This window comes from Columba livia, chromosome 5 (assembly GCF_036013475.1).
Source record: "Columba livia isolate bColLiv1 breed racing homer chromosome 5, bColLiv1.pat.W.v2, whole genome shotgun sequence".
Lineage (NCBI taxonomy): Eukaryota > Metazoa > Chordata > Aves > Columbiformes > Columbidae > Columba > Columba livia.
This window is the reverse complement of record NC_088606.1, coordinates 56,737,322-56,743,570: the sequence shown is the minus strand read 5'-3', so window position 1 is coordinate 56,743,570 and position 6,249 is coordinate 56,737,322. Positions and strand designations below refer to the sequence as shown.

The 6,249-nt window shown below is 42.1% G+C and overlaps 1 long non-coding RNA gene across 1 annotated transcript in view; it reads left to right on the top strand.

The window, feature by feature from the left end:
• Nucleotides 1-2,088: 2,088 nt before the first annotated feature.
• LOC110365825 (uncharacterized) overlaps nucleotides 2,089-6,249 on the top strand; it is a 60,965-nt gene continuing 56,804 nt past the window's right edge. Inside the window, exon 1 of the long non-coding RNA XR_010473111.1 lies at nucleotides 2,089-2,350. This is a non-coding gene — a long non-coding RNA (uncharacterized LOC110365825). The remainder of the gene's footprint in view (nucleotides 2,351-6,249) is intronic.

The following is a 6,249-nucleotide window of genomic DNA, read 5'->3' as shown; positions in this document are numbered from 1 at the left end:
CCATAACTCACATCCATCACAGTGTATGAAAGCACAGCTCACTGTAGTATAGCAAGCAGGGAATCATTCATACGCAGGATGTTATTCACTTCAACCTTTCCCCTTTCCTGTACACAGGCAGGATCTATATGTCTATTGCTGCATGCTCTGTGCACTGGCATAGATGTATGATGGCATCACAAAAACTGGAAGGGGAAGAAATGAGATAGGAAAAGAAAGGGGTGTGGGTAAACGTCTGAGCTGACAGAAATTGAAGTAGCCAGGCTTCTCAAGGAGAAGGAAAACTGTGGGGCTGGAGAGTGCCTGAGATTAGAAATGACTTCTGGAGGAATGGGAGCTGAGATAATACCTTTCAGCTCAAAAAACATGGGTGATGTCACAGGATGAGCATGGGACAACTGGAAGTTAAAACAGTAAATAAAATGGAAATGTGTTTGATGTAGGGAGCAACAAAGTATGTTTCATCCTTTTAATTCTGCTCTGGTTCTTCTGTCATTCTTTCAAAATTTAACGCTGTACTTTTCAACAGGACCTCCATCCTGTAGCAATTTCTGTGAAAAATTTCCTTCATGAAATGGCCAAAGCAACAAAGGAGAAACACTAGTTTGGGAACCTCCTGAGTACTCCGTACCTAGCTGTTTTCACCAGGCTTGCAGACCTGTAGAAAGTCTCTATCTTTTTCTCAGTACTATGTGAATAATAAAATTAGCTTTAATTAGTCATATACTGAACCACTGACCTACCTAGAGAGACTGACCAGGCACTTTCTTGCTAGAAACTGTGCACAGCAAGATGAACCCTGTCCCCAGTTTCTGAATGAGCAGGAGAGGCAAAGGAGCCAGTACAGTTATTTCTAGTGTGGAAGGATTTCACAAATTTGCCAAGGAACATACAGGAAACATGTTAGAAGGAAAAAAACCCCAATTTAGTAGCATAAGATACACTTCACACTTGTATCCAGTTTTAGCAGGGTTGCCACTCCACGGGTTATACTTGGATAGGTGGTTTGGGAGATCCTCTGGGGGAAGGAGGAGGAGGCCACAGGGACAGGCAGCTCTGAGAGGAAAGAAAAAGCTTCTTGATAGACAAGTTGAGACCTGCTGGTTTGCTTTTAAGAGTGTAATCAGTTTGCAACTTCTGACAGGGTTTAGTAGTAGGTTTTCCTCTCCACTCAGGTCCTAGCCTGTGACAAACGTTACAGGTAATAAGCCAGCACAGTTCAGACAAGAGGCATCTCGTGTGACATTTGAGGGGGCAGTGCCCAGGCATTTCTGACCTTGGTGCTGAGGCAATCTCTTTCCCTCAGGACCGATTTTGCAGTGAACACAACTCTTTTGTCATCTGTGCCATGCTCCCTTTTGTCATTGCACTGCTGGACTCACATCCTTGAACTTAGAGTACAAAAAAACCCTCTGGTTTTTGAACTGATGGTTTGTTTGTTTTTCCTCTTTGGTCGATGCTGGGATCAGTGATGTCAAGTTGTTCTATTTGCTTTGACAGGAAAATGTTTTCAGAGTTCATTAGGATGGCATCAATTCTAACATTTGGCACACAAACATTTGATGACCTTCATGTGTGGGAAGAAATATGTAGGCAAAACTTCCATTAGTTTGAAAAAAAGCTTCTAGTCAGCACTGTTCTGATTCCTGAACCACAGCTTCATCCTGGAGTTTTGAACAGTCCCTATTTGTGATCTGCCAGTGGGCTCCAGAGACTGAGCTGCAACTGAAACTATTGGGAACTGATGCATACTAAGTCTGGGTTAAGGTTACAGCTGGATCCAGCTCTCTGCTTACTGTTAAGGAAGGTGCTGCCAGCAGATCATTTCCTCTTGAACACTGACTGTCCAGCTCCTTGGTCCTGGTTGGCAGAGCTGGTAGAGCTGGTCCATTGTAAACACAGTGGTGACTGCATCCTATGCCTTCGAGCACAGAAAATTCCTAATGCTTTCCTGGTAGTTCCCCTTGGCGAGATGATTTCATTTGGCAACTTCAGGCTCATTTTCATCAATTACAGGGCTCATTAAAAGAGCTGGACTGACTGGTACCACTAGCAGCTGAACCTCTGGGCTTATCAACAGGAAAGGAATAGCAGGTGTTGGCTTTTCCCTCTTCAGTGCATCTGGCCTGTGATAAAGCTGCTGCCTCTCAAAGCAGGAGGGAAGGTGAATGTTCATGGCTTCCCATGGCCTCTGAGAGTGAGAGGCTGAGTATTAGCAACAGCTTTTGCAGTGAAGAAGCCTCTTTGATAGTAGCTGGACTGAGCCCACCAAGTTACTCTTACAGTGTCCACTGCACGAGCTGCTGACAGCACCTGGTTACTGCTAACCTGTAGGATTAGCAGGGACAAGGTAAGATGAGAGTCCAGGCATTTGCCGCTGTTTGTCCTTTGAGCCACTCCCTGTGCCTTAGAGCTGTGAAAGTACTGCCAAACTGATCTGGTTTTCCTACTGCCTGTCTCCAGCCCTTTCCTCTGACCTATCTTAGCTCTAATTTCCTTTTTTTTTTTTTTTTTTTTTTAGGATTCACTGTGCTTTTATGTTTTTCTTCCATATCCTGTAATCAAGTGAAAGGTGTCTCTGTGGATAGAGGGGATTTGTACTCAGCCTTTGTTTGATATTTGCTCTTTCCTAACGGTGCTGCCTGCTGTAAGAAAAGCCAAATGCTGCCCATATGTTGCCGTGCTCCCTTAAATTACGGAGGGTGAATGTTTACGGCTGCTCTTGCTGTTGCTTTTTCTCCATACTCTTCTAAATGATACGTTTTCACAAGCAATTACTGAGATAGGGAGTCAGGACTGGTTTCTGAGGTGTGCCACTTAGTGGCCTATCCATAAAAATGGGAGACAGGAGGAGGAGGATGGCAGAGGCTTAATACCATGCCTTGCTTAAGAGAACGTCCTTCAAGAGAGCAGAATTCTGTACCTTGTAAAAGTATGACTTTAATTTTGCCTTTCAAATATGAACTAAGCAGGGCTGTCAACACATGCTGTGTTCTTCCTTGTCAAACCATTTCACTTACTCTGTCAGCTGTAAACAGCTTAAGAGGCATGTCATTCTGGCATTATTATAGCACTTTTAGATTTGTTTTTAGATTGGCTCTGTATCTGTTCCTGCAAAAGGTGTAGATACAGAGATGACATGGGTTATTTATTGTGTTACCGCAAAATGCTACTTGCTGTTTTGTGGTAAGCACAGAGTAACTCCATTTCAAATAATGGGCACAGTAGGGTAATAATCCTGTAGTACCATGGTAATACCATTGCCATACTTTGTCAAATCAGTTGTGTCAGTAGAGCAGTGTACTTACTTCACTGCGGGTGTATGTGGCCTCGCGCTTCATGTGAAGTTTTCTTTCCCAGGAGATCAGGAAAGCAAAATTAAGACGTCTGGAGAAAGAACTCTGATTAACAGACCCTGCACTTTGGGTTTTTCAAAAAGTTGCTTTACATATTCAAATAAACAGTGTCGATGACAGCTTAACTACTTCATCCCAGAACGTTTTGACAAGTGATTTTCAACGTTTTGCTTTCTCAGGAATTTGACAACCCCCCAAAAACATGAACTGATTTTATATGTCACATATTTAATTCATTTGATATGCATATATTATGTTGCAAAAGCAATAAGGAGAAAGTTAAAGGACAGGGCGATACATTCCATATTTATGATCATCAGCTTCTTCACTGTGCCATGTTCAGAGATACAGAGCATGCAACGTAGCCAAACTTTTGTGGCCAACCCATCTGGATTGTGATTTATACAAATTGTTGGTGCAATTTCTCTACGACTGCACTGAACTGGATGGAAAACAAAACCCATTCTCACCACGGGGAGCCGTAGCTGCCTCCCTTGTGTTTGGCTTCTGCCGTGTGTGTGTTGTCCCCACGTTTCTGGCTGCGTGGCCATGGAGGGTGGTACAAAGGGGGTTTAACGTCACCTGGGCTCTGTGCAATGGTGAAGGAGAAAGGTAGAAGTTTTCTCACTATAAATGGGTGAATTTCTGCTGTATATATTCCACAAAATTGTCATCAGAAACAACACATATATGTAAACTGATCTTCACTTTAATCCCAAAATGAAATGGAGCCCGAACACTTTAAGGAAAAACTGTTGTAACTGTGTGTTCAGGCTTTTCTTAGGTTTTCTCCAGTTTTGAATTGCTTCTTTTTCTCTGCCCATGTTAAAGCAGAAAAAAGACAGGATACTCCCTGTACATTCCTGGGCCTTTGAGCAAGAAGTGGGGAAAAATACAGGGAATTGCTTTTGTAAAGCTCTTAGGCTACTTTAGATATTGAGAAATGTGAATAATTTCACTCAAAAAGAGTTCAGATTTCGAAGCCTGTTGGATGTTACCCAGTGTCTGTTTGTTGGTACTTCTGTTGTAAGTTTTTCATATACTGGTGTATTTGAATAATTGAAAAATCATTGTTTATCTTATTCAAAACTCAGGGGTATCACTGTCCTTTTTCTACACCAGAATGCCACTTTATTGTATAACAGAGTTATTTCCGTCAGTACTAAGCATCACATGACCTTAATTTTTAAAGTAGGAGTAGATATTTTATTTTAACTAATTATTGATGTCAACTGAAACAATGTCAGTTTAAACTACTATTTTATAATAATGCTGTATACACACAAATGAAAATCCATGCATTCTAAATAAAATTTGAAACTTTAACATTCCTAAAGCTGATTTTTTTCCCCTAGACATGCACTATTTGGAGGTGTTTTGTTTTTCACACACACACAAAATCATTTACAGATTTCATCTAACTGTGATTTCCTGCTTTTTCAGTATCGAATTTTCCCATAAACTGAAAAATCTAATTACACTCAAAGTGTTAATTATGGAGAACATAGGTGGATTTTCAGACATCCAGGGCCAAGGTACTGAGGCTGTTCAAGACAGATGTCCAGATATTTGAAGATAAAGCTCATAAAACCTTCCCCAGTGGCCCTGTGGGCAGGGCAGAGGACAGGTGTGATTTGCTTACTCTAGGCTTAGCTGCTGCAACTTTCTTCTGATACCTGATAAGTATTATTTTTCTGATGATTTGGGAGTTTTAACAGATAATTAGTATCTGGCTAGATTGGCTCTGAATTAATTGCCTTGGCAGGGTACAGTGCTATATGCAGCCTGCTGCTTCTGGGAGGTGGAAGGAGAAGTGTGGGCTTATAACAAGGGGAGACAGGGCAGGAGTTTGAGGGGTACCAAGGCTTGGTGGAGAGGGCAAAGGGAGAAAGAACCAGCCAGTGACCTCCGTTCAGTCTTTAATAAGTGGTCCTTTCTGCTGGCTATCAGCAGCTATTATTTTCAATAACAGAGAGAAGCAGGGATTCGGCGAGGAGCACAATTAAGCTACACTCATAGCAGAGCACATTGGCCGGGAAAGAGGCTATTGTGGTGTCTGTCAGGGTGCAAGCAGCCAACACCTTGCTCCGATCAGTGTTACCTTAATTGTAACGTGGGACCACCTGAGTGAGAACCCCCGCGGGTCCCCAGCACCGCCGTGTGGCACGGCCAGCGGGCACCTCCGCCCTGCCACGAACACAGGGGTCTGCGGTGTCTTGCTGGTGAACCTTTTGTTTGGTTTTCCCCTAACGGAGAGGGGAAAACAGGAGGAGATGTGACAGCTCTTGGCAGTGAGAGGGAGACAGTTGCCCGCATTAGGAAAAAAATAGCCACTTTTGCAAGAGCGAGTGGTTAGAAAAACAAAAAATAAGTATTTTCAATATATTACAAACAAAATTATCTGCCAAAAGGGCAAGATAATTATCTTAATGTGATTTTTGACCAAGATAAATTTATCTTATTTTATAAACTGGGTAAGAATTTGAATCTTATGCAAAACCTAGAAATAAATCTAAAAAATATGATAATGTAATAAAATAGAAATTATTAGCAGTCCAAGTGCCATACTTGAGGCAGTAAAACCTTTTAAGTTACAATGGAAAATAGGCTGGTAAAACTGGAGTAAGTTACTCTACTTTAACCACTTGATAAATAGCTACAATGTTTGGAAGAATTGATAGTGTCATTATAGCAACATCCCTTTTTATAAACAGCCTGGTGCTGATTTGATTCTAATTGCTGCCAGAGGAACAGTATCAAAGTGGTGTTGCTCCTCAGTGTAACCTGCAGGGTGAGCGAGAGGGGGATTAGCTGCCTGAAATGAAGAAAGCCCAGGGTTTTTGAAGGCACGGGCCCTAATTGTGGGAGTGATGGAGGAGGCTGAGTAAATTCA